Here is a 9,683-nt window from a genome sequence, read left to right on the forward strand (position 1 = left end):
ATATCACACCAGTAGAAATTATTTGTTCCAATAACGCTTGTCCCTCTATATACCTGCAGTATCGCAGCAGAACCGCACACAACTGCTGCAAGATACAAATGCACTATAATATTCTTTCTATGTTAGAAAGTATATTATAACATTGTACAAGGAAGGCAATCCATTAGAATATACAAAAAGATAAAACGTAACCTTTAATCATGTTACTATCATAGGCGTGCGCACGGGGTGTAATCAAGCCGACTTGAGGTTTGCAATGTGCGCTGAGCCGCCGATTTCACTGTTCATTAGCACATTGAGCGCTGTGAACGGCACTGCAGGCAGCAGAGCAATACAGCTGATGCCTGAAATCTCCAATAACAGAGCTCTGTACATTACAGAGCTTTGTTATTAGGGAGGAGGCTGCTGATTGGCCAGTATCAGCTGGCTGCCCTGCCATTGGCTGATCCTCTCACACCCCCTTCTCATGGGAGCTGAACACAGCAGCAGCAGTAGCTTCCTTTTCAGTTATGAAAACAGGAAGCGCGCCACCGCTGCTGCTGAAGTGCCAGGGACAGCATAGGAATGGAGCCATCACCATGTGCCCAGGTGATGTGACAAGGTGAAGTGTCCTGCAGGCTTCTATCTACTGCTGGGTGGGAGCTCAATGTGGAGCTTTATGAATGGAAAAACTAATAGCCAAGACAGAGGCAAAAAAAAAACCTGCTTCTGACCCTTATGTTAAAACATATCTTTCATTTGATTGCCTAAAGGAAAAAAATCATTTAAAAAACTTGCTGTTTCTCTAGATGACCTTAAAGTAGTGGTAATAGAGTCTCAAGGGTCTATAAAAACAGCTACACTATTTTTACAGACCTTTGAGACTCTATTAACACTACTATTAACATAAGGTCATCTAGAGAAAAAGCTGGTTTTTTTAAATTCTTTATTTTTCCTTTAGTTGTTTAGGTGTTAGAGCAATTTAATGAAAGTTATGTTTTAACATAAGGGTCAGAAACAGAGTTTTGTTTAGCCTCTTGGTTATTAGTTTTTCTATGTAAGATATGTATATTGTACGGGATGGTGCAGGTGTTATACTGTATTATATGGGATGGCGCAGTGGTTTGTATGCTCTTTGATGTGACAATTATCTTAGGTTTTCCTATCACCCACCTTTGATGGCGCTGTGCCCAGCTCTTAGCCGATCCCGCTCAGCAGCTGCCAAGGCTTAGAGGGAACACTGGTTCTGTCAACCCTGTGCTGCACTGATTAGTACCAGAGGGCCAGGAAGCGCTGAAAGCGCTATACTCACCTCTTCCTGGTCCTCATGTGCTCCACTGTGAAGGCTGCGCAAAGTGTGAGGCCGCGCTGTGACCTCACACTGTGCACGCCCACACAGCAGACTGTACAAGAGAATTACCGAGCGCGGGCGGTGAGGAGCGGCAGCGTCTGGAGCAGGAAAGGTGTTTTTTTTTATTTTATATGGGGGCACGGGGGGTTGATATGAGGCACTAGGGGCTGATATGAGGCACTGGGGCTCTTATCTGAGGTCTGATTGGGGGTCATTTAAATTGGGGTCTGATCTGAGGTCTTATTGGGGTCTTATTGACATTGGGGGTCTGATTGGTGGTCTGACCTGAGGTGTAATGAATTTTTTTTTTCTTATTGTCCCTCTCTAAAACCTAGGGGCGTCTTATGGGCAGGAGCGTCTTATAGGGTGAAAAATACAGTAAGTTTAAAAATTATTTCTTCTCCCTTCATTATATTAATAGTGAAAGTCTGTATGTATGTATACAGAGTGTATTTGTGTATATATATGTGTGTGTATATGTGTATATAATATATATATATATATATATATATACATACATACACACGTGCGCGTGCTGCGTCTGTGTTTATGCTTTAGGGTGCACACCCTAATGCAATAGGCTGCACACGCCTATGGTTACTATTAAAAGATATCCCTCAAAATGAAAATAAATCAAATTATTAAACGTAAGCAAAAAGCATAGATGTGGTAGGAAATAACAAGTGCATGGCGGCACTAAATCCGGTGCTCGGCGGCACCAAATCAGAAACCATATGTCCTACCACAATCCGAGGGGTTCCAGTGCACATGAATCCCAGAGAGAAAGCAAAAAACATCTATCCTCGGGCTAGATGATGATGTGGTATTGAAGGACAGGGTGGGCAAAGAACTATCCCTGATATTGCCCTACAGGGGGGTGCTATTCTGGCCCTAATAGCCTAAAAACAGACCACCCGCCCTGATAAGAGTGACCCCGTCCGGAACCTTACCCTATATAAAAAAATGACCCTAGTAAGCCCCTAGCCCATAAGCCCCGGACTTCCAGGTGATCACTAGATAGATCTATCTATGTGTTTTTGACTTATTATAAAAGTATATTATAAGTATATCGCATCCCTCTGTGTATCACACCTATACCAGTCCTTAAAATGACTTTTGTGGCCCTATTAGCTAGCGTTTGGTGTCCCTAACAGCCTATCCCTGCTCCACACAGCAACCTCTCCATACACTGGCAAAAGACTGAAAAAAAAATGGCCGCCAGATTTTATTAATAAGGTAGGGGGTATGTCCATGTGCTGAAACATCACAGCTGGCTGTCCTGTACCACCTGGTGGATGTGTCATGGGTCAAAATTCTTCACAATGTAAAAGAATATGGCAGTTTGCCGCTAAACGACTGCCGGGTGAACCGCAAGGCCATCTCTACTGTTGTGTGGTTTGGAGTGGCTGGAGTAACTGTGGAAATGTTGGACTGGGCAGAGTAACTTTATGGAGTGGGCAGAGTAACTGTATGGAGTGTTTGGAGTGAGTAAAGATAGTAAACATTATACTAACCACTTGATTGATCAAATTTAAAAAGTGCACATGGCAAGCTTGATAGAGTGAGAAATGCATTTAAACTTTTATATATTTATATAGCACATTTAATTGCAATGTTGTTGCCCAAAGTGCTACACAGTTACATTAAAACATACATTTATATAAACATTAGCAGCCGATTTGTGTAGGTGGGCTTGAAAATGAGGGAGTGGTGGCAGGTTAGAAATCATGTCCTGATTTTTCCGCTCACACTCTAGCTTTTGTCACTCTGCTGGCTGCTCCCACACCTGGGTTCCTATGGCAACTCACACTACAGCAAGGGCAGAGAAGAGCGGTTAAAAACAAACTGCTCCAACTTGCTCACTTCACTGGTGGTTGCCATCTTCAAACAGTTGTAGTTTAAAAATTATAAATCCTACAGCAAAGTGCTTTATATTGTGAGAATCACAAGACTCTCTGAAATATTAAAAACAAAGGCACAGTCGCAGTTGAGAAATTGCCCTTCAAATTTGGCTAGAGTGGAGTTTCAATGAATGTCAATGGGTGGCATGAGTTGCAAACGAATGGTTATATTCTGAAAACTATCAGGACTATGGCTTAGCCGTGGACATTTTTAGTGGCAGCAGGGATAGCTGAATATAAGATTTGTGTAGGCGGGCTTGTTTAGAAATCATGTCCTGATTTTTCAGCTCCCACTCTAGCTTTTGTCAGCTCCCACTCCCATTCCTATGGGACCAATTTCGCCACAAAAACGCTGATATTTCCTGAACCATTCGGCAAAACGTTCCACAAAGTAATAGCACACCAATCGGCAACGATGGTCATGTTTCGGTATATTACTGTCTATGTAGAGTAAAAACCGTGGGAGGAGTAAGGGTGGTAAATTTGGCTACAATAATAAGAATATATACAGTACAGACCAAAAGTTTGGACACACCTTCTCATTCAAAGAGTTTTCTTTATTTTCATGACTATGAAAATTGTAGATTCACACTAAAGGCATCAAAACTATGAATGAACACATGTGGAATTATATACATAACAAAAAAGTGTGAAACAACTGAAAATATGTCATATTCTAGGTTCTTCAAAGTTGCCACCTTTTGCTTTGATTACTGCTTTGCACACTCTTGGCATTCTCTTGATGAGCTTCAAGAGGTAGTCACCTGAAATGGTCTTCCAACAGTCTCTAAGGAGTTCCCAGAGATGCTTAGCACTTGTTGGCCCTTTTGCCTTCACTCTGCGGTCCAGCTCACCCCAAACCATCTCGATGGGGTTCAGGTCCGGTGACTGTGGAGGCCAGGTCATCTGGTGCAGCACCCCATCACTCTCCTTCATGGTCAAATAGCCCTTACACAGCCTGGAGGTGTGTTTGGGGTCATTGTCCTGTTCAAAAATAAATGATGGTCCAACTAAACACAAACCGGATGGAATAGCATGCCGCTGCAAGATGCTGTGGTAGCCATGCTGGTTCAGTATGCCTTCAATTTTGAATAAATCCCCAACAGTGTCACCAGCAAAGCACCCCCACACCATCACACCTCCTCCTCCATGCTTTACGGTGGGAATCAGGCATGTAGAGTCCATCCGTTCACCTTTTCTGCGTCGCACAAAGACACGGTGGTTGGAACCAAAGATCTTAAATTTGGACTCATCAGACCAAAGCACAGATTTCTAAGCACAGAGGTCTAATGTCCATTCCTTGTGTTCTTTAGCCCAAACAAGTCTCTTCTGCTTGTTGCCTGTCCTTAGCAGTGGTTTCCTAGCAGATATTCTACCATGAAGGCCTGATTCACACAGTCTCCTCTTAACAGTTGTTCTAGAGATGTGTCTGCTACTAGAACTCTGTGTGGCATTGACCTGGTCTCTAATCTGAGCTGCTGTTAACCTGAGATTTCTGAGGCTGGTGACTCTGATGATCTTATCCTCCGCAGCAGAGGTGAACCACAGAAATAAGATAATAATGCACTTAGTAAAGTAGATGCAAGCACTATATATGGACAAAGTCCTCACTCTGATATGATAATATCTGAGACACTTAGTCAATATATTTTGATCAAAACACATCTAAGCCCGCCTACCGAACGCCAAGGTGGTCTCAGGTCAGGCGGGTCCTACGCTAAACCTACCTAAGCCGTTGGGCTTCTATGTTCAGGAGCGCAGACTCCGCACATATGGTGTGCTACTCCTAGTCACCTCCACGTGCATCAAGCAACCAATGGGAGGAGGAGCAAGCACAGCCATATGTACCACCTAATTAAGGCGCTCTATTGGATAGGGGAGGGGGCAAAAGTGCAGAGGGATGCTACTCCCAAGATAATAGGTGCGCATTCACACTTGAAGGTGCCACTCCCTCAAGCAAATACTACATAGACAAAAAAAATTCCACAGAAAAAACTAAGATAAAAACATCCTGCACGATATGATATACAAATGTGCGGATGTCCCTGGCCATATTATTGAAGAAAACCACAGAAATAAGATAATAATGCACTTAGTAAAGTAGATGCAAGCACTATATATGGACAAAGTCCTCACTCTGATTAGATAATATCTAAGACACTTAGTCAATATATTTTGATTAAAACACATCTAAGCCCGCCTACCGAACGCCAAGGTGGTCTCAGGTCAGATGGGTCCTACGCTAAACCTACCTAAGCCGTTGGGCTTCTATGTTCAGGAGCGCAGACGCCGCATCTACTTTACTAAGTGCATTATTATCTTATTTCTGAGGTTTTCTTCAATAATATGGCCAGGGACATCCGCACATTTGTATATCATATCGTGCAGGATGTTTTTATCTTAGGTTTTTTCTGTGGAATTTTTTTTGTCTCCGCAGCAGAGGTGACTCTTGGTCTTCCTTTCCTGGGGCGGTCCTCATGTGAGCCAGTTTCTTTGTAGCGCTTGATGGTTTTTATGACTGCACTTGGGGACACTTTCAAAGTTTTCCCAATTTTTCGGACTGACTGATCTTCATTTCTTAAAGTAATGATGGCCACTCGTTTTTTTTTACTTAGCTGCTTTTTTCTTGCCATAATACAAATTCTAACAGTCTATTTAGTAGGACTATGAGCTGTGTATCCACCTGACTTCTCCACAACGCAACTGATGGTCCCAACCCCATTTATAAGGCAAGAAATCCCACTTATTAAACCTGACAGGGCACACCTGTGAAGTGAAAACCATTTTAGGTGACTACCTCTTGAAGCTCATCAAGAGAATGCCAAGAGTGTGCAAAGCAGTAATCAAAGCAAAAGGTGGCTACTTTGAAGAACCTAGAATATGACATATTTTTAGTTGTTTCACACTTTTTTGTTATGTATATAATTCCACATGTGTTAATTCGTAGTTTTGATGCCTTCAGTGTGAATCTACAATTTTCATAGTCATGAAAATAAAGAAAACTCTTTGAATGAGAAGGTGTGTCCAAACTTTTGGTCTGTACTGTATGTGAGATAACAGTAAGTGGTCTTGCCATGCAAGAACACTTTATAACTGATCAAATAACTGAAGTGTGAGCCTAAGAAGGGTTCATTAGGTGAGGCTGTGCTAAAGTGAAAGTAGGCTACACCGTTTGTGTCTACTGTGCCACTGTGGGGCTCAGAAGGGACAGCCTCTGCCCAGGGGTTGACTGGGAACTTAAAATGGCCCTGATAAAAATTAGTGGCTCTAAATTGGTAGTGGGCAGAGCCAAGACAAATAGACAGAGCCATAAACCATCGGCCATGTTGGTGGTAGGTGGGACAATGCAAAATTATACTAAGACAGTGCAGTGACAGATCCTTATGTGCAGCTCTGTGGTGAAATATGGAGGATCGTCATTTTATTGTAAGCCTTCTAGTGATATTTTAAAGACTAGCAATTACATATATAGTCCTATAACTATCCATGGAGTAACATAACTATAGTGCCCTAGATTTACAGTAGATCTGGATTACCTGGATTATATACAAAGCTCTCTAGTGATATATAGAGCACCATTATTACATATACAGTCCTACAGTAGTACATACTGTAGTACTCTAGGACAGTGGTGTACATAGAGAAGTAAGGGCCTGATAGCAAGCATCAAATCAGGCCCCCTATACAGGACAGAATAGTTTCTGCCTAAACCTTTTTGAATTATCCTTGGGCCATTTTTCCACTTCATCATTTGCTAAAAGTTGTTCCTTTAGAGGGTAGAGCCCTGACCAAGTTTTCATCCCCAGTAGAAGAGGGGATGATCCCAACTGGGCCCCCTCTTGCCCTGGGGCCCATAGCATTCGCATGGTCTGCCGCTATGGTAGTTACGGCTCTGCTCCAGGAGCATTAAAGAAAATAGCCCAAAGAGCAGAAGGACAATTAGAATTTTAGTCCAAGTTCTAAAACAAAAAAAAGGGTACCGCTCTAAAAGGATCGCACAGTAAGTAACAAGTAAGTCACAGGTATAACTTGAAAAACATTTACTGGATAACTAATGATACATTTTCCATGCAACTTTGTTCCTAACACCCAGAAAGGAGAGGGTTACCTCAAGGACTTGTTCCTGTGACCCTCCAGTCCACCCACTCTGAAATCTCTACAGAAGGAGGGGTCTTAAAATCATTTCTTATGGACTGTGATCCTCTTTATCCATTTACAATTTAACCAAGAGTCTCCTCTGCCCACCTACCCATCTTGTGGGTGATGAACCAGGCCTACTGCCATTGAAGTACTCACAGCAGGCCCCTCTGATTGCACATGGCTACAGATGCTTTTCCTATGACAGCACAATGGAGATGCACTTAGGACCACAAAAACTGTCCTTGCATCAGCATTAGGATCCTCCTGCACTATTCTCTATTTCCTGGCAGCTAATAATACCACATGTGTTTGGTGACAATCCATCTCACCATGGCCCACCGAACAAGGGGGAAGAAAAAAGCAAAAGCACAAGGAGAGGGAGTAGACAAAGCACTGCATATTTCATAGATCTCTCAAGATCTTTTCTGTTCTCTTCCAACCATGAGAGGGTTATAAACAGAAACAAGTTAACATCTGAGACTGCAGTCCATACCTCCACTTTGGACAATCCCTACTTGTTAGGTTACTTCCAGATCTGTGTTACGGTATAATAGTAGTCTGGACACTCTGGATTTCCATTCACTTCTTGCTGGAAAAAAAAACACATGCAGCAGCTTTTTTTTCAACAGATTTCCAGCATAATTGATTGAAAGCCGACAAATCCCTTTATTGTGAATGCAGGCCCCAAGTGTATCTGGCAACGCAGGATACGGTGATTTCGGTAGTCTGCTCCTCATTATGGAATGGAATACATGTCAACCTAGCCTTAGAAGAGTCATGTGAATATAAGCTGTTCAAAAAATGTTTCCTTGCTAGGAGCCTCAGCAATTAGATGTAATCTGCAGAGAAACCCAGCAATTACAAGTGATTTCTGGAAATTTAAAAAAATCATTTTATTTCAAAAAGAGGTTATCTTTCTTTGAAATAAGTGAGACATTAGAAGAAATATAGATGTACTAAACTATACTTAGATGCAAATGTCACCAGTGGGTTTGCCTATCTCTCGGTCTTGTAGATCTTTTCTCTGACTGATCCTGTAGTCATCATTTTTATCAAAAAACATAGATACAATTTTGAAAAACAACAAAAATTCCAAAAAAAGAATCCCTACCAGTATGTAAAATAGTATGTAATATCTAAAAGTATTATCACAATCATTTTAAAATAATATTGAAATTAAGGGATTCTTTGGGACTATAACACCAAAGGTTTATGCTTAACATAGACCATCATAGCTTGATTGGTCGGACCTTCAGAATTATTAATTGAACTGAATTGGATGTGTCACAGTACAAGACATAGCCACTCATATGGAGCAACTCACACTAAAGTTCTGAAGTTCAAACCCTCATCAATCAATAGTGGCCTATTCTAAGGACTAGCCTTCAATATTTATTTCCCAGTGAACCCCTTTAAGACATCACTAAATTTTCAGCAAACTTTTGATATAGTAACATAGTACATAAGGCCGAAAAAAAGACATTTGTCTATCCAGTTCGGCCTGTCATCCTGCAAAGTTGATCCAGAGGAAGGCAAAAAAAAAAAAAACTGTTAGGTAGAAGCCAATTTTCACCACTTTAGGGGATGTTATAGAGATGTATCAAAGGTTTTGATCGGAGGCATTCTGAGTTCTGATGTAGTACCCCTGATCTGGGGGTACTACAATTTGTATATACTTTGCATTGTTATGTATTTTAATGTTTGTTCCAGGCCATAGTTCTCGGCAAGGGAAAGTTGGAAGGAACAGGGTTAACCACTGTGCTTCTAACCTCTTGGTAGGAGTGGGATGTCTTACTTCCTGTTCTGAGGAGGAGTTCCTGTCCTGGAACAGAGGGGAGAAGAAACACTAGTCAGAACTCCTGCTTCTGTTACAGATTCTCCAGGGAGAACTACTCAAATTTTCCTCAACTAAATTCTTGAGACGCTAGACAGCACAGTAAACTGCTACCACCAGCCATGAAGACACTGCGGCAAGGTGAGGGATTACAGCCAAGACATCTATAACCAGACTACTATTAGTCCAGTATAACCTAAGTGCTAAACCTGCCTCCATATCCATACTGACCATGCCAGAGAAGATTTGTACTTAAATTTTGCTGCTACTAAATGTATTTAAAATGTTATGTTTTTTATAATTATGCACTTAGTAAAACAGATTTTGTTATGTTTGATCTTGGCCTCATTTTTGGGCACTATATTTCCACTGCATTAATCCCCAGGAAGCAGCAGCCTGACGCAACACTTTAACAGGGCCACTACCACTCCCATTCTCTACACCGCCTACTCAGGGTCTCGCTGCACAGAGACCCCAA

General features: G+C 41.8%; 1 long non-coding RNA gene across 1 annotated transcript; it reads left to right on the forward strand.

Annotated features, from left to right (window-relative positions):
* Positions 1-528: 528 nt before the first annotated feature.
* On the forward strand, positions 529-9,429 carry LOC122936938. The gene is made up of 3 exons (XR_006389398.1): positions 529-601; positions 1,666-1,708; positions 9,151-9,429. It is a non-coding gene; the product is annotated as an uncharacterized LOC122936938 (long non-coding RNA).
* Positions 9,430-9,683: the final 254 nt, after the last annotated feature.

Source organism: Bufo gargarizans, chromosome 1 (assembly GCF_014858855.1).
Source record: "Bufo gargarizans isolate SCDJY-AF-19 chromosome 1, ASM1485885v1, whole genome shotgun sequence".
NCBI lineage: Eukaryota > Metazoa > Chordata > Amphibia > Anura > Bufonidae > Bufo > Bufo gargarizans.